Source organism: Rana temporaria, chromosome 3 (genome assembly GCF_905171775.1).
Source record: "Rana temporaria chromosome 3, aRanTem1.1, whole genome shotgun sequence".
In the NCBI taxonomy this organism is placed as follows: Eukaryota; Metazoa; Chordata; class Amphibia; order Anura; family Ranidae; genus Rana; species Rana temporaria.
In genome coordinates this window covers 461101646-461129019 of record NC_053491.1, presented here as the reverse complement: position 1 = coordinate 461129019, position 27374 = coordinate 461101646, and the positions used below count along the sequence as shown (strand labels likewise).

Genomic DNA, 27374 nt, shown 5'->3' with positions numbered 1-27374 from the left:
CAAGTTGGCTGATCGGCATTGCCCCTGATCCCAACTCCCCACCAACATTGCCCCTGATCCCAACTTCCCGCCAGCAGTGGCCCAGCACTGCCACTGATCCCAACTCCCTGCCAGCACTGCCACTGAGCCCAACTCCCCGCCAGCCCTGTCACTGATCCCAACTCCCGCCAGCACTGTGACTGATCCCAACTCCCCGCCAGCACTGCCACTCATCCCATTCCCCGCCCCCCAACAAGGAGTAAAAAGAGAGACTACATGGAAGGGAGAGGAAAGAGGGGGAGGAACAAAGAAAGGAAGAGAAAGAATAAGAGAAAGAACAAGAAAGATGGCCAGAGCGAGGGATGGGGGGAAAAAAATTAGGACAGAGAGTGGTAAAATAGAAAGAAAGGAGAACAAAGAGTGGTAAATCCTAAAATGTACCATAAGAGGGTTCAATACTGTACGAGTGGAAGGAACTCAGGAAGCGCTAAATGTCCATGGGTTGGGGGCGCAAATTACTTGTCTTGCCTTGGGTGCTGACAACCCACGCTACGAAAATAATTTTACCGTTGGGGGTCCCCACAACTTAGGAAATTTTATCAAGGGGTCACGGCACTAGAAAGGTTGAGAACCACTGCTGTAGAGAGATCTAACTGGAGGCCTTGGTTCACATGTGTTTATTCATGAGTTTCCATTGAAGTCTATGGGACTGAAAATAGTGCATGCACCAATTTCCAAGTCACATGGAAGGTCATTGCATAGGTGTGAGCGGGCCCGAAAGACAGTACTGGGGTGGTCATGAGAGCACGGTACTGGGGGGTCAGGAGAGTATGGTACTGGGGGATCAGGAGTGTTGGGGTCTCAAGAAAGCATGGTACTGGGGGGGACAGGAGGGTATGGTATTGGGGGGGATACGGAGGGCTGGGGTGTCAGGATGGTATAGTATTGGGGGGATCAGGAGGATATGGCATTTGGGGGGGGGATCAGGAGGGCTGAGGTTTCAGGAGGGTATGGTATTAGGGGGGTATCAGGAGGGCTGGGGTGTCAGAAGGGTATAGTATTGGGGGGGATCAGGAGGTCTGAGGTTTTTAAGAGGGTATGGTATTGGGGGGGGGATCCGGAGGGCTGCGGTGTCAGGAGTAGTATTGGGGAGATCAGGAGGGCTGGGGTGTCAGGAGGTTATGGCATTTGGAGGGGATCAGGAGGGCTGAGGTTTCAGGAGGGTATGGTATTGGGGGGGGGGGGATTAGGAGGGCTGGGGTGTCAGGATAATATGGTATTGGGGGTCCCGAGACATGCACTTACCCCATCTAGGTTGCGGGCAGCACTTCCTCCGGGCAGTGGCTTTCCCTGCGTCTCCTCCTTGGCATCCTAGCAGCTTCTGCCGTGTGTCTCCTTCCTCCCTCCTCCTAGGCGGCCAATAGGATCACTTCTCCTCTCAGCCAATCGGGTGACGGGTCTCATGACCCCGCTTCCTGATTGGCTGGGAGGAGAATCAGGAAGACAATAGGGTACAGTGCTCTGTGCCTCAAGCCCACCCTTTTTTGAAGCCAATTAGAGCCTCAGGTCCCCCTGAAGCCTGAAGGACACTAAACTGTGCCTCAAGCCCACCCTTTTTTGAAGCCAATTAGAGCCTCAGGTCCCCCTGAAGCCTGAAGGACACTAAACTTTGTTTAGAAAGTTTTAAGGCCCCTGTTCTATAATATACTCTTCAATAAGAATACAATATACATTTTTCAGTCTACCTAATTTAAGGAAGGACAGACCGTGTGGTAGATGTCCAAAAATAGTGCAAACCTTAGCTTGTAGGTGACTCTGTGGCGCAACGGTAGCGCGTCTGACTCCAGATCAGAAGGTTGCGTGTTCAAATCACGTCAGGGTCAGCTCTTTTGATAAGACACTATTAAACTAAAAGTGACTTTGCTATTGGAACTTAAAAGACACAAGCTGGAAGTCTAGATTCGGGTGTTTATTCATGAGTTTCCATTAAAGCAGGGGTAGGCAACCTTTGAGACATGGAGTTCTACCTGGACAACATTGAAGAGACCAAAGATCAGCGAGGTGCAGCGCCCCCCTCCCTTTTAAAAAAAAATGAACTAGCAAGCCCCCAATAAAAAGTAAACACTGCGTTAAAAAACATAGAAAAATCGACTAAAACTAATGTCACTGTAAAAATATAAACTTAGCCAATCTTAAAAGTTAGCTTCATTGAGAAACTCAGCATTCGTTTTCATTCACAATTTTTTCATGTCTGGGAAGTAATTGGTTACCTCCATAAGTCTGATGCCAGGGATCTTAAAGGGGTGGTTCCCCTAAAAATAAACTTTTAAGATTGCATTTCCCACATTAATCACAATTAGAATCGGTTGGTTTTATTAAAAAAAAAAACGTCCGTACGTACCGTTTGCTATATACGTTCTCACCGCCACTTCCGGGTACGATGCTGGGCGTTCCTAATTGATGGACAGGCATCCGACCGACGCATACATCGCGTCACGAGATGCCGAAAGAAGCCGAACGTCGGTGCGCATGCGCCGTATAGAGCCGCACAGACGTTCGGCTTTTTTCGGCATCTCGTGACGCGATGTATGCATCGGTCGGATGCCTGTCCATCAATTAGGAACGCCCAGCCCCAGCATCGTACCCGGAAGTGGCGGTGAGAACGTATATAGCAAACGGTACGTACGGACGTTTTTTTTTATAAAACCAGCCGATTCTAATTGTGATTAATGTGGGAAATGCAATCTTAAAAGTTTATTTTTAGGGGAACCACCCCTTTAATGAAGGCAGAACATCTAGTACTGCAGGCTGATTTTCTTGACTAATTTCAGGCCTGGCTATCTGCTCTGATTTCTGGCCAGTGAAAATAGTATGTAGAGCAGTGTACAGAGGTCAGTAGTATGTAGCTGTAAAAAAAACAAGGACAGAAGGTGCACCAGCCTTGCACACTACCTTTGCAACACTGAAAATGATAAAAAATTGAATAATGTACTCACAAACGAGTGATAAAATCAAACAGATGATGCAATGTCCATCATTGGCCTCATCCAGCAGGGATGAAAAAGTCCAAAGTAGGCTATATTGCAGTGTACAGGGGTTAGTAATATGTAGGGCAGTGTACAGAGGTCAGTAGTATGTAGGGCAGTGTACAGAGGTCAGTAGTATGTAGGGCAGTGTACAGAGGTCAGTAGTATGTAGGGCAGTGTACAGAGGTCAGTAGTATGTAGGGCAGTGTACAGAGGTCAGTAGTATGTAGGGCAGTGTACAGAGGTCTGAAGTTTGTAGGGAAGTGTACAGAGGTCCGTAATATGTAGAGAAGTGTACAGAGGTCAGTCGTATGTAGAGAAGTGTACAGAGGTCAGTCATATGTAGAGAAGTGTACAGAGGTCAGTCGCATGTAGGACAGTGTACAGAGGTCAGTAGTATGTAGAGAAGTGTACAGAGGTCAGTCGTATTTAGGGCAGTGTACAGAGGTCAGTCATATGTAGAGAAGTGTACAGAGGTCAGTCGCATGTAGGACAGTGTACAGAGGTCAGTAGTATGTAGAGAAGTGTACAGAGGTCAGTCGTATTTAGGGCAGTGTACAGAGGTCAGTAGTATGTAGAGCAGTGCACAGAGGTCAGTAGTTTGTAGGGCAGTGCACAGAGGTCAGTAGTATGTAGGGCAGTGCACAGGGGTCAGTAGTATGTAGAGCAGTGTACATAGATCAGTAGTATGTAGAGCAGTGTAAAGATGTCAGTCGTATGTAGGGCAGTGTACAGAGGTCAGTAGTATGTAGAGCAGTGTACAGTAGACATTGGCACTGCCAATAAATTAGTTTAGTTTAGTTCCGTTTTTTAAAATTAGTTTAGTTTCGTATTGGCCGAAAATTCTTATTTTCGTTAGATTCGTTACATTTTCGTAAAAATTATGAACATTGGTTATGATGAATTTAAAAAGAAAACCCAGGAAGTCAGCAGTGCTGCTGACTTCCTGGGTTTGCTTTCTAAATTCTTCATAACGAATGTTCGCAATTGTTACGAAAAGTTATTGAACCTAACAAAAATTCGTATTCAATCCAAATTAAATTTCGGACACGAATTATGAAATACAAACTAACAGGCTACAAACAAACCCGGCAGGAACTTAGCACAGAGAAGGGATGGTGGGAGCCCCTCATAATGAGCACAGCAGTGGTAAAACCCACTGGAGGAAGTCAGCACAGTACAGGGATGGTGGGAGCCCCTCTTAATGAGCACAGCACAGGGATGGTGGGAGCCCCTCTTAATGAGCACAGCACAGGGATGTTGGGAGCCCCTCACAATGAGCACAGCACAGGGCCATGTAAGAGTCAATGGTATGGTATTAAATAACAGTATTAAACAATACAGGCTGGAGCCAGACTTAAGTAAGTACGCAATGAAGGGATTTCCCCAATGCAGTAATGTCAGCACTGGAGTACCTCTCCACCAGGTCTCACCCAGCCCTCGGAAATAACAATGACTGTACAGATGAGAATAAATAGTTATATTATAAGTGTGAGTCTCTATGCCCTTTGGCTCCCTCTAGTGGTCAGGTCCACAGACACGTGTCCTACTGCGTTAGCTCAGACAGACAAACTGAATTCTGTAATTGTTCCTTCCGGTGAGAAGTAGTCTTCTGCTAGCCTCAGTTGGTGCACATTAGTAAATTGTAATCCAATGGGATGTGTAAAGGAGGAGAAACAAACACCCAAGGTGTATAGCGTGCTGGCACACAAACGCCAATCATCTCAAAGCACTGTCGCTGCCGGAGGCAATGTGTCCCTGCACGTGGCGTGTTAATTTCCTAAATAGTATAAGTGTGTCTAGAAGAACCACCTTCCTGGGATACAGTTATTTATATCGATGGGCAGGTGCCCTCTCACCAAATGAGGCCTCGCCTCGCCGGTACGTTCCGTCTGGAGTGTCTCAGTTCTCAGCCTCTCCGCAGCTTGCAGTCCCTGGTCCTCCGCGCAGCCATCACAAGGTGCTGGTGGATTGGCGACTGGTTTCTGTGAAGTGTAGATCAACCCTGCAACAAGGATCCCTCACGGATTAAGCGATCCACTCTGGTGACTGTAGGCCCAGGCTTCTCGGGCCTAGGCAAACCTGTAGCAGGCTTCCTGCTGGCGTCCCACGAGACCGGATGCACGCCTTCACTTGCCTTAAAAAGCTCCTCCCAGAAGGCTGTGCATGATGCAATGCACTCTGGTAGCACAGTGGCACTGTGGACATTGTAGTCTATTTAACACCCAAAGTAATGGAGTCTTCATCTCCCTGTACTTCAAGGTCCATAATGCATTGTTCTATAATAATAAAACCGAACAGGTTGCAGCAATATAATAATTGAACACCGGAGGGAGCTAAGTTCCTTCTTAAAGCGGGAGTTCACCCCAAAATTTTTTTTTAACATTAGATTGAGGCTAATTACGGGAAGCAGAATTGGGTGTTTTGTTTAAAATCCATGCAGTACTTACCGTTTTAGAGATGGATGTTCTCCGCCGCTTCCGTGTATGATCTTCGGGACTGGGCGTTCCTATTTGATTGACAGGCTTCCGATGGTCGCATACAGCACGTCACGAGTTGCCGAACGTCGGTGCGGCTCTTTACGGCGACTGCGCACCGACGTTCGGCTACTTTCGGAAACTGGTGACGCGCTGTATGCGACGGTCGGAAGCCTGTCAATCAAATAGGAACGCCCAGTCCCGCAGCCCATACCCGGAAGCGGCGGAGAACATCTATCTCTAAAACGGTAAGTACTGCATTGATTTTAAACAAAACACCCGATTCTGCTTCCCGTAATTAGGCCCAATCTAATGTTAAAAATTCACGACGTCCATACTTAACATTGGCTATGCCTCATATAGCAGGAGTAACGTTACGCCGGAAAAAGCCTTACGCAAACGACGTAAAAAAATCCGCCGGGCGCACGTACGTTTCTGAATCGGCGTATCCAGCTCATTTGCATATTCTACGCTGAAATCGACGGCAGGGCCACCTAGCGGCCAGCATAAATATGCAACTAAGATACGACGGCGTAAGAGACTTACGCCAGTCGGATCTTAGCCTAATTTCGGCGTAGCTTGTTTTCTGAATACAGAAAGAAGATACGCCGACGCAGCTTTGAATTTACGCGGCGTATCAATAGATAAGCCGGCGTAAATTCTTGCTGAATCCGGCCCTAAGAAGAGAAAAAAATTGAAGGAAAAGGTAAGAGAACCAACAATGCACTAGCTTAAAGGAACCTATTTAGAAAATAAAAAAATGAACCTTTACAACCCCTTTAATCCTATTAATAAATTCTGGCCATTTTTAGCCCAGGCATTGTCATAAGGTACATGTACCAATATAGGAGAGGGTATTTTCATGAGGCTTCCAAAGCAACACTGAACATACACACAGCCTTTAAATTACAAGCTTGGGTGGTGGGAGAGAAGAGAATGCCAAGAACACATGCGACTCTGTGGCGCAACGGTAGCGCGTCTGACTCCAGATCAGAAGGTTGCGTGTTCACATCACGTCAGGGTCAACTTTTTTGGTAAGAAGCTATTAGACTAAAAGTGACTTTGTTATTGGAACAAAAAAGAAACAAGCTGGAAGTCTGGGTTAACATGTATTTATTCATTAGTTTCCATTGAAGTCTATGGGGCCAAAAATGTCACACCAAAAGAAGTGCATGCACCAATGGAAGGACTTTGCATAGGTGTGAATTTTCCCAATAGACAGTAATGGGATTCCATGTATCATGTATTGCCACTTCAATTGACAAATCATAGGAAACCCTTCAGTTGCAGCCATAATATAAGCATGCTGTAAGTCCAGTGCTCCTTTCCGGTTTGGGGTGACTTTCATATCCATTTCCAAGTGTTTTGGTGTTCTACTTTAAAGGAACACTAAAGATTCACGTTTTTTTTTTAAAGTTACAAACATGTCATACTTACCTCCACTGTGCAGCTTGTTTTGCACAGAGTGGCCCCCGATCCTGGTCTTCTGGGGCCCCTCGGCGGCTGTCTTGGCTCCTCCCCACATCAGCTAACCCCCTTCATGGGAAGCTCTCTCCCATGGGGATTAGCTTGCGGGCGCGTTCCACGTGATACAGCCGGTGGCTATAGCCGCCGACTGTATCACTCGGCCCTGCGTCATTGATTTGATTGACAGCATCGGGAGCCTATGGCTGTGCTGCTATCAATCAACCAACGAAGGAGCCGAGAAGCCAGCGCGTTGATGGCGTGGGACTTTCGAGGGGTCAGGTAAACGGGGGGGCCGCTAATCCTCTGATGTTTTTTCAGCTTAATGCGTAGAATGCATTAAAGGGGTTGTAAAGGAATATTTTTTTTTTCATAATAAGCATCCTTTACCTGCAGACATTCCTCTTTTCACTTCCTTATTGTTCGTTTTTGCTCAGAAGTTGCTCTATTTCTTCTCTGTTCTGTTTACTTCCTGCTTGTCTGATTTTTACTCACCACCGTGAAGGGAGGCTTTAGTGACGTGCTCGCCCCCTCCTGGGAACTACATCTGTGTGCCAGGACACTCTACGTGTTAGAGACTTCAAGGAGGTGTGAATTACTGGGCGTGCCACAATGCATACTGGGAAATGTAGTTCTTACATGAACGAGCACCGCAAACCAGGAAGTGAATGAGAGAACAGAAACTAGAACGCCGGAGGTGATATAGATGAAGGAATTTAATAGGTATTTACTCGTTTTTTAACAGAATCATTACACTATTCTGTCTACCTTGCAGACATTAATTTTAGGCAATTTTTTTTTCCCTTTATAACTCCTTTAAAGCGGAGGTTCACCCTAAAAACAATTATATACCATTACATTCAGCATGCTTCCGACATGTACAGTATGCTGGTTTTTTTTTTATTCGCTGTACATACCGTATTATTGTTCTTTTCCCCCCGGCTTCCCACTCCCGCGGGAGTAGGCGTTCCTATGCAGCGGCGCAATGTCACCTGGGACTTAGGGACCTGGGATAAGGCGCGTCACGAGTTTCCGAAAATAGCCGAACTGTGAGTCAGCTCTATACGGCGCCTGCGCACAGACTAGGAGACGTGTAGAGCTGACTGCGCAGGCGCCGTATAGAGCCGACTCACAGTTCGGCTATTTTCGGAACTCGTGACGCGCCTTATCTGCCGGGGGAAGTTTTTATCAAGCACGCGGGAGTGAGAACCCGGAAGCCGGGTGGAAAAGAACAATTATTATTATTATTATACAGGATTTATATAGCGCCAACAGTTTGCGCAGCGCTTTACATCAGTAATAATACAGTATGTACAGCGAAAAAAAACAAACAAACATGTCGGAAGTATGCTGAATGTAATGGTATATACATGTTTTGAGGGTGAACCTCCGCTTTAAGGTGAAAAAACATGTACCTTTACAACCCCTTTAACCAACTCTATTACCTAGATTCATAGACGACGCCGCCGCAACTTTAAGGCGGCGTAGCATATCGTATTTACGCTACGCCGCCTTAAGTCAGAGAGGCAAGTACTGTATTCACAAAGTACTTGCCTCCTAACTTACGGCAGCGTAGCGTAAATGCAGCCGCGTAAGCGCGCCTAATTCAAATGAGGATGGGGGGCGTGTTTTATGTTAATTACTTGTGACCCAACGTGATTGACGTTTTTTGTGTACATATCCCAGTGTGTATTGCGCCAAAGTACGCCGCAAGGACGTATTGGTTTCGACGTGAACGTAAATTACGTCCAGCCCTATTCGAGGACGACTTACGCGAACGACGTAAAATTTTCAAATTTCGACGCGGGAACGACGGCCATACTTAACATTGACTACGCCTCCTGGGGGCAGCTTTAACTTTACACTGCGAATCTCTTACGGAAACGGCATATCTTTACTGCGACGGGCGCACGTACGTTCGTGAATCAGCGTATATAGTCATTTACATATTCTACGCCAAACTCAACGGAAGCGCCACCTAGCGGCCAGCCTAAAAATTACACTTTAAGATACGACGGCGTAGGAGACTTAGGCCGCTCGTATCTTAGCCTAATTTAAAGCGGGAGTTCACCCGAATTTTTTTTTTTAACATTAGATTGATGCTCATTTTGTCAAGGGGAATCGGGTAGTTTTTTTAAAAACGAAGCAGTACTTACCGTTTTAGAGAGCGATCTTCTCCGCCGCTTCCGGGTATGGTCTTTGGGACTGGGCGTTCCTATTTGATTGACAGTCTTCCGACAGGCTTCCGACGGTCGCATACATCGCGTCAGGAGTAGCCGAAAGAAGCCTGCGCACCGACGTTCGGCTACTTTCGGAAAATCGTGACGCGATAGATGCGACCGTCGGAAGCCTTTCGGAAGACTGTCAATCAAATAGGAACGCCCAGTCCCGCAGCCCATACCCGGAAGCGGCAGAGAAGATCGCTCTCTAAAACGATAAGTACTGCTTCGATTTTAAAAAAAACTACCCGATTCCCCTTTAAGCGTATCTGGTTTCCAGAATACGCTTAAATTAACGCCGGCGTAGATTCAGAGTTACGACAGCGTATCTACTGATACGCCGGCGTAACTCTCTATGAATCTGGCTATATGTCTTGCCTCCAGTTATCAGTCCTGCACCTACAGTAAGTTTTCTAAAGTCGTAGGTTAATTCCTGTCACAGATGGGGGTTCAAGGGTACAGGGACAAGGCAGACCAATCAATTTGTGGAAAATGAAGAACAGGGGGGCATGGCTTGGCACGCAGCATGAATAGCGGCATAGAGAAGGAGCTCCGCTGTACCCACAGCCTTCCAGCCTAACACTGACCTGACGCGACTCGGCTACGGGCAGACTCACCCAGCATCAATCCAGGTCTCGTTCATGATGATCTTCTTTGGTACCAATAACCCGCAACATACCAGATCTATTCAAATCACAGACCATCCTTTCAAAGCCTGGCGGCAATAATCACCACTTTCAGATGCCAGCATAGACAAATAAACAACCTCATCAGCATTTAGGTTTGTAAACAAGCTGAATCAAAATGGTTCTCCGGTGCAGCCACTTCTGATCAGGGATGGCCTTGGCTTTCTGTCATGAATCAGATGTGATCAGAACTGTGAACCAGATGTATATAGGTGAAGAAAGTACCGTATTTATCGGCGTATACCGCGCACTTTTTTGCCCTGAAAATCAGGGCAAAATCATGGATGCGCGATATACGCCGATACCCACATCCCGTGCTGTGTTTGAACCACTGCGCCGGCATATATCGAGCGCAGTACACTCAGGTATAGTCGGGCAGGCTCGGCTCCTCTTGCGGTCATGTCCTGTGCGTCCTGTACGTCCTTTACGCGAGAGGAGCCGAGCCTGCCCGACTATGCCCGAGTGTACTGCGCTCGGTATATGCCGGCACAGTGGTTCAAACTCAGCGTGGGAAGCGGAGATCGAGCAGGGAGGACACCACGATGGCCGCAGAAGGACGCCGGACCGGACGAGGCCGCCGATGGACGTGATGGACCACGGGCAGGACGCGATGGACGACGGGCAAGACACCGACGAGGGGCATCCAAACTGTAAGTATTTTTTTTTTCCAGGAATTTTTCTTCAAGTTCGCGGGTGCGCACAATACGCCGGGGCGCGCAATAGGCCGATAAATACGGTAATAATTTATTAAGAAACGTGAATAATATGTAAATGCAACCAATATCACACAGTGCACAACAAACCAACATTAGACAATAATCAGACAAGTATATATATATATAGCCAAAAGGGAATACCGGAATCGTAGTCTCAGCCAAGCCAGGGTCATAACAGGAGATCAGCAGATGGGGGACAGGGAGAGGGTGGAAGGGATCCAGGGATACAGGACTGACAGGAACAGGTACAAACAGGTTTAGGTTTAGGATCAGAGTCAGGGTTTAGGTTCAGGGTTCAGTTCAGGGCACAAGACGAAGCCAAGGCAAAGTGTGTTTGAACTTGTCAGGTTTTTACACCATTACCTGCTATCAGGTTCCGGTGATTCCTAACTGCAGGAGGAGATATCTGCTCCATACTGCCAGGATCCACCCGCTGGTGGACGCCAGGACTGCGGCCCTAAGATCACATAACACCAGCAGGGAAAGGCTCTCCTGACAGTTCCAAAATGCCAGGAGACACCTGCTGGTGGACATCAGTACTGCACGCCAAGGGCCAGATTCACAGAACAAATACGCCGGAGTATCTACTGATACTCCGGCGTATTTTCTAATCTGCCGCGTTGTATCTTAATTTGTGATTCACAAACAAGATACGACGGCCTTTGGCTAAGATCCGACAGGCTTACGGCTTCGTACGCCTTCGGATCTTAGGCTGCAATACTTCGGCCGCCGCTGGGTGGAGTACGCGTCGTTTTCCAGCGTCGGGTATGCAAATTAGGTTTTACGGTGATCCACGAAGGTACTCGCGTGCGTTACGTCGTCGCAAGTCGTTTTTTCCCGTCGAAAAGTTAGTCATGCTTTTTCATGCCTTAACTTTACACCAGCCATGTTAAAGTATGGCCGTCGTTCCCGCGTCGAATTTTAATTTTTTTTTTTCGGCGTAAGTACGTTACGCACGTCGCCATTCACAAACATGTCGGGGCGCCGTAATTTCGCGCAACGCACGGTGGGAAATTTACAAACGGAGCACGCGCAGAACGTTCGGCACGGGAGCGCGCCTAATTTAAATGGTACACGCCCCATTTGAATTAGGTGGGCTTGCGCCGGACGTCTTTACGTTACACCGCCGCAAGTTTACAGGTAAGTGCTTTGTGAATCAGGCACTTACGCTGAAAACTTGCGGCGGTGTAACGTAAAGACGATACGTTACGCCGCCGCAGTTATTGCTGAATCTGGCCCCAAATATCAGATAGTATTACCAGCGGGTGGAACCTTTCCTGACACACATGGAATTCTTCAGAATAAGAAAATGTAGTAATCTGCAACAAAGTTTGTAAAAATTCTTGCAATGTACAGAGATCACCCAGAGGGGAATGTTTTTTTCTCAACAAAAGTGGAGTTACACTTTAACTGCTTGCCGATCAGCGCACGACTATATACGTCGACTGCATGGCACGGACAGGCAGAAGGACGTATATATATCCCCTTTAAGAAGCCGGCATTGAGGGCGCGCGCACCCGCCGGGAGCTCCGTGACTGTGACCGCGGGTCCCATTGACTTGATGTCCACAGGCATACCCGCGATCGTGTCACGGTGAGGAAATGCTGTTGTAAACAAGCCAGTCTTCCTAGTGACAGGACAGTGTACACAGCTTCCTGTAATCAGTCATGACTAAAATTGCTGATCGCCCTTATTACTAGTAACCCTTATTACTAGTAAAAAAAATATTAATAAAAATGCCATAAAACTATCCCCTATTTTGTAGACGCTATAACTTTTGTGCAAACCGATCAATAAACACTTATTGCGATTTTTACCAAAGATATGTAGAAGAATACGTATCGGCCTAAACTGTGTAAAAAAAATGTTATATATATTTTTGGGGGATATTTATTATAGCAAAAAGTAAAAAATATTGATTTTTTTTTCAAAATTGTCTCTCTATTTTTGTTTATAGCGCAAAAAATAAAAACCGCAGAGGTGATCAAATACCACCGCGCAAATGCCAGTTAAAGTGACGCAGTGACGAATCGCAAAAAGGGGCCCGGTCATTGACCAGCATAATGGCCTGGGGCTTAATGCCGCATACACACGATCGGTTAAACCGATGAGAATGGTCTGATGGACCGTTTTCATCGGTCAAAATTGATCGTGTGTGGGCGCCATTGGTTATTTAACCATCGGTTAAAAAATGCCAATTTGTTTTAAATTTAACAGATGGATTGATAACCGATAGGTCAAAACCGATCGTTAGTAGGCACAACCATCGGTTAAAAATCCACGCATGTTCAGAATCAAGTCATCGCATGCTTGGAAGCATTGAACTTCGTTTTTTTTGGCACGTCGTTGTGTTTTACGTCACTGCGTTCTGACACGATCGTGTGTAGGCGCGACGGACCATCAGTGAGCTTCATCGGTTAACCGATGAAAACGGTCCATCGGTCCGTTCTCATCGGATGGACTGATCGTGTGTACGCGGCATAAGTGGTTAAGACAGGGCTCGACAAACCCGGGTGCTTGGTCGCATTTGAGACTAGAATTAGCAAACTGGCGCCTGGGGCGGCACAGCTGGGCTAACCTGTCTCCGTGCGAACCCCCCCGCGATCGTGCTGGACGGTAATTGAGGCCACGGCTTTGCAGCCTTCTGCAGGCCTATGCTTTCTGGAATCTGGCGCCCTCTTGTGGTGGCCGTTGGTATTACAAGACAACCAGCAATGCTAATGGAGCTTCCCTCCCTGTTTTTATTGCCCAACAATCTCTGTCTCTTAGAGCTCCCAAACATTATATATATATTTTATTCTAACACCCTAGAGAATACAATGGTGGTCGCTGCAATACTTTCTGTCACACTGTATTTGCGCAGCGGTCTTACAAGCGCACTTTTTTGGGAAAAAATATACTTTTTTTTATTAAAAAATAAGACAGCAGTAAAGTTAGCCCAATTTTTTTTATATTGTGAAAGATAATGTTACGCCGAGTAAATTGATATCCAACATATCACGCTTCAAAATTGCGTCCACTCTGGCTGGGAGTTAGTCAGCCAGAACAGCTACTGAGCAGGAACAGGAAGTGAGAAATTTAGACAAAGAAAACAAAGAAAAAAAAAATATTTAGAAGGGAAATCGAAGGAAAAGGTAAGTGAACCAACAATGCAACCCCTTTAATTAAAATATACCAGTTTGCATGTTAAACCACTTCAATACCAGGCACTTTCGCCCTTCCTGCCCAGGACAATTTTCAGCTTTTAGTGCTGTCACACTTTGAATGACAACTGCGCGGTCATGCTACACTGTACCCAAACTAAATTTTTACAATTTTCTTCCCACAAATAGAGCTTTATTTTGGTGGTATTTGATCTCCACTGCAGTTTTTTTAGTTTCTTTAATAAAATGTTGTTTTCCCCTTCACTGACAGGCACTGATGAGGCAGCACTGATGGGCACTGATGAGTTGGCACTGATAAAGTGGCACTGATGAGGAGTCACTGATACGTAGAATTGCTGGGCACTGATAGGCGGCACTGATGGGCACCAATAGATGGCACTGATTTTCAGCACTGATGGGCACTGATAGGTGACACTGATAGGTGGCACTGACGGGCACTGACAGGCGGCACTGATGGGCACTGACAGGCAGCTGTGATGGGCACTAACAGGTGGCACTGATTGGCAGTACTGATTTGCACCGACATGTGGCACTGATGGGCAGCACTGATGATGAGGTTACTGCTGGGCAGTGATTGGCACTGTGGTGGGCAGTGATTGGCAATGGTGGGCAGTGATTGGCACTGTGGTGGGCACTGGCATACTTTATTATGGGGGCACTGATTGGCAGGTGATTGGTACATTGGAGGGGGCTGTGCTGATAATCAATGTGCTGATTATCAACACAGACCCCCCCCCCCTGACAGGGAGAGCCCGCCGATGGGCTCTCCCAGTCAGCGCGAACTGAGAAATGCCGTTTAACGGCACTTCCTGGTTCACGCGATGATCAGCTGTGATTGGTCACAGCTGATCACGTGGTAAGAAGCCTCTGACAGAGGCTTCTTATCACGATCGGAGATGCGGCGTGTCAGATTAACATGCCGCACTCACCACGATGCGCGTGCCGGCATGTTATCCTGCTGGACGTCAATAGACGTTCTGTCAGGATAACAGAACCACTTCCCGAACATCAATTTGCTATTGACCGGGCGGGAAGTGGTTAACTGTTGGAACCATTTCTAAATGCTACCAGTTTACATAGCATGTGTTTTCCAAAGGGGAAAATACAGACCATGCACTAGATACCTAAAAAAGTTAACCTTTTATATGACTCTGTGGCGCAACGGTAGCGCGTCTGACTCCAGATCAGAAGGTTGCGTGTTCAAATCACGTCAGGGTCAACCTTTTTGATAAAAAGCTATTAAACTAAAAGTGACTTTGTTATTGGAACAAAATAAGACAAGCTGAAAATCTAGATTCACATGTGTTTATTCATGAGTTTCCATTAAAGCCTATGTGGCCAAACATGTCACACCAAAAGAAGTGCACACACCAAGTCCCATGCAAGGAGTAATTTTTTCTATTGAAAAGCCTATGGCGTGCAAAAAAGTGCAGATGGGTGCAACGTCAAGTGGTCCTCCTGTGAAGAGGGACCCAAACCCTGATCCCCCGGGGCATTAGGCTCCAGACGGGGACTGAGGTACTGTGGTCCGAGCAACCGAAGCCGACACTGACCCAACTTCCTTGGAGGGACTGCCGAAACAGAACCCTCCCAGTACTAAGTGGGGCCCCCCGAAGGGAGACCCCATGAGAGCAGGCGAACTAAGCCAGAAGGCCATGTCCACCCACTCCCAAGATGTTCAGGGCTTGTGTCTTAAAAATTAAAGCGCCACCGTCCCAGCGAGCTTGCACATCAAAGAAAACACATGTGTAAGTCGCGGCCGCATATGGAAACGGTGTTCAAATTATACATGTTAGGTATAGCCGAGATCGTCAGTGCGAGAGCAATATTTCCAGATCTCCTCTGTAACTCTAACCGGGTAACCGTTACATTTTTTGTTGAAGCGTCACATATGGAGATTTTTAGGTACAGCAGTTTGTCGCCATTCCACGAGTGTGCGCAATTTGAAAGCATGACATGTTGGGTATACATCATCTTTCACATTACACAAAAAATGTAGCTAACTTTACTGTTTATTTTTATTTTTTTCATTTATGAATGTGCCTTTTTTCCCCCAAAAATTGCGTTTGAAAGACCGCTGCGCAAAAACCGTGTCACATAAAATATTGCAACAATCGCCATTTTATTCTCTAGAGTCTCTGCTAAAAAATATATATAATGTTTTAGGGTTCTAAGTAATTTTCTAGCAAAAAATCCAGAATTTAACCTGCAAGCAATAGGCTTAGGCATGAAAGGGATTTATGTATCATTACAGTATTGATATAATTTGTACTATAATCCGAGACCCTGATGAAGCGTGTCATCCCATGAAACACGTGGGACGATTTTTAGGATTTCTTAGCCAGGATAACAACACCTTGGACAACCAAATTGTAACTGTGATTTTAACCAGTTTTGTCTTTAACTTTTTAACCTAACTACTTGTATGTGTAAGATAAAATTTTGCTTAATTTTACTTTTAAATCTCTTTGATTTGTGCATTTTTTTAAACCCTACAAGGTACATGTAAAGTCCCACTCAGTTTTGCTCTAGTTTGGTATATGTTCTTTATGGGAAGGTACCTTTGTGGGGTGATAATTATCTCACACTTATCCCCCGGCACCCCTCTACTATATAACTTAAAATGATATTAAAAGTGATATTAAGGCAAGTAGTGCATAGGTTGGACTTGACGGACTTGTGTCTTTTTTGAACCTTGGCTACTATGTAACTATAAGAATGCATTAAAGCAAAAAAAAACTGCAAACGTATTTGAATTTTGGGTGTAGTTGAACATATTGTTATCAGTCACTAGAAGGTACTGAAAGAAACGTTTAACTGTGTCAAAACACATGGCCCGTACGGGGATCGAACCCGCGACCTTGGCGTTATTAGCACCACGCTCTAACCAACTGAGCTAACCGGCCATAGAAGTGGTGGTCTTCAATGTCAATATCAGTGTGAAAAAGCTGTTATTAGATACTCTTTGATCTTTGTTTTAAAGGGGTTGTAAAGGTACAAGTTTTTTTTTCTAAATAGCTTCCTTTACCTTAGTGCAGTCCTCCTTCACTTACCTTGTCCTTCCATTTTGCTTTTAAATGTCCTTATTTCTTCTTTCCAAGAATGTAAAACAAAATTGCCTTTTATTATCAATTGCAATTAAAGGGGTTGTAAAGGTACAATTCTTTTTCCCTAAATAGCTTCCTTTACCTTAGTGCAGTCCTCTTCCTTCACTTACCTCATCCTTCCATTTTGCTTTTAAATGTCCTTATTTCTTCTGAGAAATCCTCACTTCCTGTTCTTCTGTCTGTAACTCCACACAGTAATGCAAGGCTTTCTCCCTGGTGTTGAGTGTCGTGCTCACCCCCTCCCTTGGACTAAAGGAGAGTCAGGACGCCCACTAACACACAGCTCCTTTCTCTATCTGCAACGTGGAGAGCGTCCTGACTCTCCTGTAGTCCAAGGGGGCGGGCGAGTGGAGTGTCGTGCACCCCCCCTCCCTTGAACTACAGGAGAGTCAAGATGCAAAGGGAAAATGGGAGGAGAAGAGAAAACTCTGCAAATGAGCACAAAATTCCTTATCCTGTATTATTTATTATAATTACTCTGTTCTTTAACCAATGAAGATTGTGATTGTCAGTGATTAGTATCAGAATTGCACCACCCTGAGTTGTCATTCAAGGCAGTGGGGGAGATTGTGTAATCAGCACTCATCCTCCTCCATTCATCATTTCTGTTTCTCCATAAGGAGGAACAGGTAAGGATTGACCTCACTGACAATACAATGTAATGATCTCACATAACACCCAATATTATGACATCATCACTCAACTCAGGGAGACATTATTACTGAAAGGCTCTATTATTTATTATCTTTTTCAAAATAAAAAATTGCCCCTTTTTATACTTTTATGAGTCTATTCCTTCTCATAATATTTAAACTGATCTAATATAAATGACCCAGGATTCCTTTCCCATGATTCCTGTGTTATATTTACATACAGGAAGTGACACGCAAAGAGAGTGCGGCCAAATTACTTGTTATATCACTTTAACCCCTAAGAATTGCCATAATTATCCCCACAATTAAATTATAAAAACTCCACCCAATGAGAATGAATATTTGCTGTATTTTCCCTAATATGATTATTTCCAATATCATCAGCACCATCTAGTGGCCTTAATGTGTTTTTCTACAGTTTGCCTAATTTCAAATGGGAAAAAAGCACTATGGCCCCTAGATGGCGCTGATGATAGAGGAACTATGTACATCAGAGACAATACAGCAATTTTTGCTCTGAATATGTGAGTATTTCGTGCATAGAGTCCTACATTTGAGATTCCAAAGACTAATCAAATCAAAGTAGATTTGTTCATCTCATTACAATGCAATATAACGTCAGCTGAGACTTTGATCGTGTGACATCTTTACTCAGCTTGACTATAGTTATGCTTTAAAAACATTATTTAATTTTTTTTTATTGTTTGTATTAACCACTTCAGCCCCGGAAGAATTTACCCCCTTCCTGACCAGAGCACTTTTTGTGATTCGGCACTGCGTCACTTTAACTGACAATTGCGCGGTCATGCGGCGTGGTACCCAAACAAATTTTAAGTCCTTTATTCCACAAATGGAGCTTTCTTTTGGTGGTATTTGATCACCTCTGCGGTTTTTATTTTTTTGCGCTATAAACAAGAAAAGAACAAAAACCAGAGTATAATATACAATAATTGGATGCCACTTAAATAGACAAATCACAGGAAACCCCCTTTGTTGCAGCCATAATGTACGCATGCTGTGAGTCCAGTGCTCCTTTCTTGTTTGGGGTGACTTTCATATCCAGTTCTAAGTGTTTTCGTGTTCTTTTTTTTTTTTGAAAAGCCTATGGCGTGTGAACACATCCAAAAAACTCCACCCGGTGCAGTAAAAATGTGCACACACATAAAGAGTGTTCACAAAAATGTGCAGACGGGTGCAACGTCAATTGGTCCTCCTGTGAAGAAGGGACCCAAACCCTGATCCCCCAGGGCGTTAGGCTCCAGACGGGGACTGAGGTAGGGCTCTTTCACACGGAGCGGATCCGTATTGATCCGCTCCGTTAGCCCGTTTGGCTCAGCGGGGATTCCTCCGTTAATCCCCGCTGAGCTGTCGGCAGAAAGGGCGGTCCCCGCACACAGTGCAGAGACCGCCCTGTCTCTCCTCTGCTCTCCCCTATGGGGAATCGGATGAATACAGACCGAAACTGCCGAAACAGAACCCTCCCAGTACTAGGTGGGGCTCCCCCGAAGGGAGACCCCATGAGAGCAAGTGAACTAAGCCAGAAGGCCATGTCCACCTACTCCCAAGACGTTCAGGGCTGGCCTGAGGACCGGCACCCTAATAATCACACAGTGAACAAAACGTGCACAAACAAAAATAAGACAAAGACATGACAAACATAGGCTTAAATTAAATAAAGTGGGGAAAAGGGATAGTGACGAGGAGAGTGAAAGAAGTGGTCATTGTGTTCAACAATGACCAGGCCCACCGGCCAGGAATAAAAAATTCCTCCGGTCCTAGCCAAAAGGCCTGGCCCAGGAGGCAGGTGCTAAAAAAAAAGCGTGTAGCTGGTGCAGTGACCGTGGTATCTTAAATCAATGTGTCCCTCACACACAGTGATCTTCAGATACCCCTGGACTGCCACTCCAGGGGCACATGCACCATAGGCTTTTCCTTCCATATCCAACCCCCCGACCGGCCAGTGCAGCCCTCCACCCCTGCCAGCTAGAGTGCCCTTCAAGGATTTCTTGGGGAAAACTGCCGCTCCAGTTATCAGCCTCCGCCAATACTAGCCCCTCCAGACCCTCCATCAACCCGGCGGATTTGCATGGTCCTACCCCATCCCACCACAGGGCATTACCAGCTCCTCCTACCGGATCGCTGACAGAGATAGCACTTACACCAGCCAGCCAGAAGGCCAGACTAGAACTCGGCAAAAAGACCAAGACCAAGCGCAGCACCCATCCTCACCAGGAGCACCCTTCCAGATGGCTCAGACTCAACCATGGGCCGGCCCCCAGTAACATGGTCGGGCAGCATGGCGTAGTCCCTGCTGAAACCATCCTTCCAGGTGCAATGACGTCATTGGATTGCATCCACCCTCCCCATGGAGGTGCTTCAGCGCTCCGCTGACAACTGATAAGGACAGATACCACACTCGATCCTAGCCAAAAGGCCGAGAAGTGACAGGGAAGACACCACGATCAGCACGGCCAGAGTGCAATGGCCGAGCCTCACCCTGGGAGAACCACCTTCATGATCATGGTGTCTCCCCTGCCAGGTAATTCTGTTGTTAAACCATTAAAGTTTGTGATTGTCGGTGATTAGTATCAGAATTACACCACCCTGAGTTGTCATTCAAGGCAGTGGGGGAGATTGTGTTATCAGCCTGTTCTACTGTTTTGATTTACTCAGAGCTTGATAGATCCTGTTGGAGGTTCTGTAGCTTAGTGGTTAATCCATTTTGTAAATTAAGGCCATTTTTAGAGCTAAAAAAAAAAAGCCCCAGAAAGCCCAGGCACTGCCATAAGGTTCATGTACCAATATAAGAGAAGGTGTTTTCATGAGGCTGTATGGGGTTTAAAGGGGTTGTAAAGGGTTATTTTTTATTTTCTAAATAGGTTCCTTTAAGCTAATGCATTGTTGGTTCACTTACCTTTTTGATTTCCCTTCTAAATGTTTTTTTTCTTTGTTTTCTTTGTCTGAATTTCTCACTTCCTGTTCCTCCTCAGCAAGCTGAAGAGAAACAGGAAGTTAGAAATTCAGACAAAGAAAAAAAACATTTAGAAGGGAATGCTTTTTTTTTTTATCAAGCTGTAATAGGCCCGATTTACTGTCAAATAGAAATTGACAAGTAGTTCATTCACATTATCCTTGATCTCACGGATGGTAAACTGTCCTTCCATTTGTCAAGTTTTATCAAAATGTCTTCAAGTATTAACCACTTGCTTAAAGCGGGAGTTCACCCTAAAAAAAAAATTAAGATTAGATTCATGCTCATTTTGTCTAGGGGAATCGGCTAGTTTTTTTTAAAAACGAAGCAGCTCTCAACGTTTTAGAGAGCGATCTTCTCCGCCGCTTCCGGGTATGGTCTTCGGGACTGGGCGTTCCTTCTTGATTGACAGGCTTCCGACAGGCTTCCGACGGTCGCATCTATCGCATCATGAGTAGCCGAAAGAAGCCGAACGTCGGTGCGGCTCTATACGGCGCCTGCGCACCGACGTTCGGCTACTTTTGGAAAATCGTGAGGCGATAGATGCGACCGTCGGAAGCCTGTCGGAAGACTGTCAATCAAGAAGGAACGCCCAGTCCCGCAGCCCATACCCGGAAGCGGCGGAGAAGATCGCTCTCTAAAACGGTAAGTACGGCTTTGATTTAAAAAAAAAACTACCCGATTCCCCTAGACAAAATGAATCTAATCTTAAAAATTGTAATTTCCGGGTGAACCTCCACTTTAATGGGCACATATACCACCTTCCTGCCCAGGCAAAATTTCAGCTTTCGGCACTGCGTCGCTTTAAATTAAAATTGCGCGGTCGTGTGACGTGTCTCCCAAACAAAATTGACGTCCTTTTTTCCCCACAAATATAGCTTTCTTTTGGTGGTATTTGATCGCCTCTGCGTTTTTTTTTTTTGCGCTATAAACAAAAAAAGAGCGACAATTTTGAAAAAAAAAAAAACACAAAATTTTTTACTTTTTGCTGTAATAAATATCCCCATTTTTTTAAAAAAAAAAAAACTATTTTTTTTTCTAAGTTTAGGCCGATATGTATTCTACATACTTTTGCTAAAAAAAACAAAAACACGCAACAAGCGTATAGTGATTGGTATGCGCAAAAGTTATAGTAGCTACAAAATAGGGGATAGAATTCTGACATTTTTTTTATCTATCTATCTTTTTTACTATTGGAAGCCCTTCTACTGAAAATGCTGCTAGTCTACATAGCAAATATCTTGTTGAATGACAAGGACAGCCGGTGTGATAGATAACTAAAAATAGTGCAAACCTTACTTAGTACATGACTCTGTGGCGCAACGGTAGCGCGTCTGACTCCAGATCAGAAGGTTGCGTGTTCAAATCACGTCAGGGTCAATTGTATTTTAAGAAACAGCTACTACATTAAATTTGTTTAAAACTTTATTCTGCACTATAGCCTACGCTGACTTTGTTATTGGAATGAAAAAGAAACAACATATAAGGCTACATGTGCAACAGTATTTTCATGCATTTATTTTGAGTGTTTATATATGTTTTTTTGTTTGTTTTTCATGCTCATGGGGCCAAAATTATCACAGGAAAATAAATAAATGCCTATTTCCTAGTCATATGGAAGCACATTGCATAGGTGTGACCAGGCCCCTTAGACAATAATGGGATTCCCTTTGTTATGCATTGTCACTCAATGGCCGAATGTGACAAATCATATCAGTTTGTATGAGACTAAAACAAATAATGAATACAATTGTTTTGTTTCGATTCGTTATTATTATTATTATTATTAAAAAATGCTTATAGATGCAGTCTTACCCATGGGCCTCGATGCGTATGACTATAATGAGCAGGGAGATTCTGATCTTCTTAATCTAGCCCTCCCGAGTCCCTACTGGCCAGAATGCAGTGATCTATAAGCCCCCATAACACTTCTGGAAGAGCATCTTTAAACTCTTCCTGAAGCATAGCAAATTGGTGGTGTTTTTTAGGACCTATGGTAAATCGTTCCATACCTTACCCCCCCTGTACCGAGAAAACACGTCCTCCTCGTCTCTGTATCCTCACCCTAGGGACAACGACATGTGTTTGTCCCGCTGAACGTAGTGCTCTACTAGGAGCATATCATGTGAATTTTTTCCGGAGGTACTCTGGTCCACCTCCATGGACTATCCTATGCATAAAACAGCCAATCTTATCAGAACCCGCTCGTGGGTTTCTGCCCATGTTCTTTATCTCCATGGCCAGGGCACGATACGGGCAGATCTTGCGGTTCATGCACTTCAACGACAATGAACACTGTCGTCCTCGTGGAGACCCTGAATTCGATCGGCTCTACAAAATCCACTCATAAACCACTGCAACGAACGCTTTGCAGCCTTGTTTGTCTGCGTTGATGAGTCCCTGATTAAATTTTCTGGCCGCTTGTCTTTCAAACAGTATCTTCTCAGCAAGCATGCCAGATATGGGGTCAAGATGTATAAGCTCCGTGACAGGGCAACAGGCTATACATCTAGTTTTATGGTTTATAAGGTAAAAGATAGTCACGTAGACCCGGAGAACTGACCAGATTACATAGGGATCACTGGCAAGATAGTGTGGAACTTGGTGTCACCCTTATTCGGAAAGGGGTACCATTTGTACGTGGACAATTATTACACAAGCGTGGGTATGCCCACCATTACCATTGCCACTTTTTAGTCACTTGTTTGATCATCAAATTGTGGCACAGTGCGACCTAATCGCAGGGGCTTACCCCAGTGGCTTGTAGATTCCCATCTTAGGCTGGGGGTAAGGCCAGAAGCTGGTACAAAAAAGTGTCTGTAAACTTATTTCAATTGGCTTTGCTGAACGCTCATGTGCCATACAGAGCTTCAGGACAGACTGGATCCTTCCCTAAACTCCAGAAATATATCGTTCAAACCCTTCTGTATCCAGGCGGTGCTGCACCTCATCATCCCCAATCCAAATGCAGTAAGCCTGCTGCACGCAGGCCCGGATTTCCCACAAGGCCATCGAGGCCAGGCCTCAGGGTGGCAGGGTGCCGAGGGGCGGCAGTGGCATGGAGTCCGCTCGCTCGTTAACAAGTGATTGCGGCGATGTCGCCGAAATCACTTGTAAAATGTAATACAGCTCAGCACTCATGTGCTGTGATGCTGAGCTGTATACTCCTGACACTATGAGTGGAAGCAAGTGGAATACAGGGGACGGAGTGGGTGTATTCTATAGGGGGTGTGGCTTATGAAAAGTGGGAGGGACCAAATGTGGAGGGGTGGGGTCTTGCGCCCCCCCCATCCTAAATCTTCACCAGCCGCCACTGACTCCAACGCTGTAGAAGTAGAATTTACTACCACAGTTAAAAAAAGAACATATATGCCGAAGCATGGGGGCAGCAGGGGCGGAGGAGCGGTCTGCTCCTAACTTTTGCGGGAGGATGCCCCCATGCTTCGGCATATATAAAAGGTGCATGTATGCCCATCGTTAGAAGTGGGTGGATGAAGGGAGGTATTCTAATGGTGGGCATACCCAAAAGAAAGATTACAATATATGCCCAACAAGGACCAGCAACGTACTGGTATGTTGCTGGCTGGGCCGGATTCCAGACAAGGCCAACAAGGCCAGGCCTCGGGGCGGCAGTGGGTGCAGGGGCGGCACTGCGGCTGAGAGGAGAGGACACTTTTACTTTCATATCGGGAGTGCCCCCCTGTCATGCGGATGGTGAGAGGAGAAAAAACTGAGGGAAGAGGAGGTGAGATAGTTCTTGGCAGCAGCAACCCCCCTCCCGGTTCTCAATGTCATTTTCTCATTTTCGGCAGCAGCACCCCCCAATGCTCAATGTCATTTTTTTGGCAGCAACACCCCCCCCCCCCCCGCTTCTCAGTGTCTTGCCGAAAAAAAAGTCCCCCGGTGGATAATGTCCCCCCTGTACTGCGCAGGCGGGGCGGCATTGAAGGACCTGGCCTTGGGGCGGCAAAGGGAGTAAATCCGGGCCTGGTTGCTGGACTTTGAATGGTTATACAGGCATACCCCACTTTTAAGTACACAATGGGACCAGAGCATGTATGTAAAACGAAAATGTACTTAAAGTGAAACAATATATTTTTTCACTTCTAGGGTGTAGTGGGGGGTCAGGGGCTGTAGTGGGGGTGTCAGGAGCTGTAGTTGAGGTCTCAGGGGCTGTATTGGGGGTGTCAGGGGCACACTGGAACAGGGCAGGCTATGCTCTCTGAGCTTTAGCTCCTTCTACTGCGGCTGCAAAATGTCTGTACAGTACTTGTAAGGAACTTTACATACACTCGCGGGTATGTCCTTACTCGCGAGTGTATGTAAAGTGAGTGTACTTAAAGTGGGGTATGCCTGTACCAGAATGATGCCTGCGGTTTAGGTATCATCTTGGCATCATTCTCTTCAGCCAGCGGTGGGCTTTCATGTAAAAGCAATCCTAGCAGCTAATTAGCCTCTAGACTGCTTTTACAAGCAGTGGGAGGGAATGTCCCCGACACCATCTTCCATGGTTTTCTATGGCTCTCCTGTCCCAGCAGGGAACCTGAGAATGCAGCCGGTGGTTCCGCCAGCTGACCATAGAAACTGGAAGATATGAGGATTTTATGACTTAGATTTCGCCTGATATAAACAGCGCCATTGGGAAATTGGGAAAGCATTTTATAACACCGATCTTGGTGTGGTCAGATGCTTTGAGGGCAGAGGAGAGATCTAGGGTCTAATAGACCCCAATTTTTTCAAAAAAGAGTACCTGTCACTACCTATTGCTATCATAGGGGGATATTTACATTCCCTGAGATAACAATAAAAATTATAAAAAAAATGAAAGGAGCAGTTTAAAAAAAAAAGCAAAATAAATAATAAAAATACAAAAATAAAAGCACCCCTGTCCCCCCCTGCTCTCACGCAAAGGTGAACGCAAGCATCGGTCTGGCATCATATATAAACAGCAATTGTGCCATGCATGTGAGGTATCACCGCAAAGGTCAGATCGAGGGCAGTCATTTTAGCAGTATACCTCCTCTGTAAATCTAAAGTGGTAACCTGTAAAGGCTTTTAAAAATGTATGTAGTTTGTCGCAGCTGCACGTTTGTGCTCAATTTTAAAGCATGCCGTGTTTGGTATCCATGTACTCAGCCTAAGATCATCTTTTTTATTCCATCAAACATTTGGGAAATATAGTGTGTTTTAGTGCATTAAAATTTAAAAAAGTGTTTTTCCCCCAAGAAATGCATTTGAAAAATCACTGCGCAAATACTGTGTTAAAAAAAAATGCAACACCCACCATTTTAATCTGTAGGGCGGCTGCTTTAATAAAATATATAATGTTTGGGGGTTCAAGTAATTTTCTTGCAAAAAAAATATATTTTTCCATGTAAACAAAAAGTGTCAGAAAGGGCTTTGTCTTCAAGTGGTTAGAAGAGTGGGTGATGTGTGACATAAGCATCTAAATGTTGTGCATAAAATGGCAGGACAGTTCAACCCCCCCCCCTCTAAATGACCCCATTTTGGAAAGTAGACACCCCAAGCTATTTGCTGAGTGGCATGTCAAGTCCATGGAATATTTTATATTTTGCCACAAGTTGCGGGAAAAATATATATATTTTTTTATAAGCAAAGTTGTCACTAAATGATATATTGCTCAAACATGCCATGTGCATATGTGGAATTACACCCCAAAATACATTCTGCTGCTTCTCCTGAGTACGGGGATACCACATGTGTGAGACTTTTTGGGAGCCTAGCCGTGTACGGGACCCCAAAAACCAAGCACCGCCTTCAGGCTTTCTAAGGGTGTAAATTTTTGATTTTACTCCTCACTACCTATCACAGTTTCGGAGGCCCTGAAATTCCCAGATAGCACAAAAAAAAAAATGACCCCATTTTGGAAAGTAGACACCCCAAGCTATTTGCTGAGAGGTATGGTAAGTATTTTGCAGATCTCGCTTTTTGTCACAAAGTTTTGAAAATTGAAAAAAGAAAAAAATACATTTTTTCTTTTCTTTCTTCATTTTCAAAAACAAATGAGAGCTGCAAAATACTCACCATGCCTCTCAGCAAATAGCTTGGGGTGTCTACTTTCCAAAATGGGGTCATTTTTTTTTGGTGCTATCTGGGAATTTAATGGCCTCCGAAACTGTGATAGGCAGTGAGGAGTAAAATCAAAAATTGACACCCTTAGAAATCCTGAAGCGGGGATTGGTTTTCGGGGTCCCGTACGTGGCTAGGCTCCCAAAAAGCCTCACACATGTGGTATCCCCGTACTCAGGAGAAACAGCGAAATTTGGGGGGGGGGGGGGGGTTTGTGCTATCTTGCCAATTTATGGCCTTCAAAACTGTGATAGGCAGTTAGGAGTGAAATCAAAAATGTACGCCCTTAGACAGTGGCGGCTGGTGCTCGAAATTTTTTGGTGGGGGGGAAATTGAAAAAAAAATCATTTGCAGCCACTGTGCCCATTAAACGTAGCCACTGTGCCCATCAATTGCCGCCAGTTTGCCTCATCAAATGCTGCTAGTCGTGAAAGTCGTGACGTCAAGTATGCGTCGGTCGGAGGAACGTCAATCAACTAGGAACGCCCAGCCCCGAAAGAATAATACCCGGAAGCCGAGGGATGAAACGGCGATAACAAGTTATGTACGAAAAAAAAAAAAAAAACCAGCATACCGCAGTGTAATCAGTCTTCTCAATGTATTGTTAGAATTTTTTTTTAGGGGGAACCTCCACTTTAAGCAGTTAACCACTTGCCGCCCACCATATAGCAAAATGATGGCGACAAAGTGGTCGCGATATCCTAACTGGACGTCATATGTTGTCGGCAGGATATCAAGCCGCTGCGTGAGCCCGCGGGCGTGCATTGCAGTGATCGGTGTTGCGGTGTGTCAGTCTGACGGAGACACTTTACCACGTGATCA

General features: G+C 45.4%; 6 non-coding genes and 1 pseudogene across 6 annotated transcripts; 4 read left to right on the top strand and 3 right to left on the bottom strand.

The window, feature by feature from the left end:
- Nucleotides 1-1790: 1790 nt before the first annotated feature.
- On the top strand, nucleotides 1791-1862 carry TRNAW-CCA. The gene has a single exon. It is a non-coding gene; the product is annotated as a tRNA-Trp (tRNA).
- Nucleotides 1863-6435: 4573 nt separating this feature from the next.
- On the top strand, nucleotides 6436-6507 carry TRNAW-CCA. The gene has a single exon. It is a non-coding gene; the product is annotated as a tRNA-Trp (tRNA).
- An 8371-nt stretch (nucleotides 6508-14878) lies between these two features.
- On the top strand, nucleotides 14879-14950 carry TRNAW-CCA. Its single transcript has one exon. It is a non-coding gene; the product is annotated as a tRNA-Trp (tRNA).
- Nucleotides 14951-16563: 1613 nt separating this feature from the next.
- On the bottom strand, nucleotides 16564-16637 carry TRNAI-AAU. Its single transcript has one exon. It is a non-coding gene; the product is annotated as a tRNA-Ile (tRNA).
- A 721-nt stretch (nucleotides 16638-17358) lies between these two features.
- Nucleotides 17359-17490, bottom strand: LOC120934148. Its single transcript, XR_005748298.1, has one exon. It is a non-coding gene; the product is annotated as a U8 small nucleolar RNA (small nucleolar RNA).
- A 2371-nt stretch (nucleotides 17491-19861) lies between these two features.
- Nucleotides 19862-20038, bottom strand: LOC120933869 (annotated as a pseudogene).
- A 1732-nt stretch (nucleotides 20039-21770) lies between these two features.
- TRNAW-CCA lies at nucleotides 21771-21842 on the top strand. The gene has a single exon. It is a non-coding gene; the product is annotated as a tRNA-Trp (tRNA).
- Nucleotides 21843-27374: the final 5532 nt, after the last annotated feature.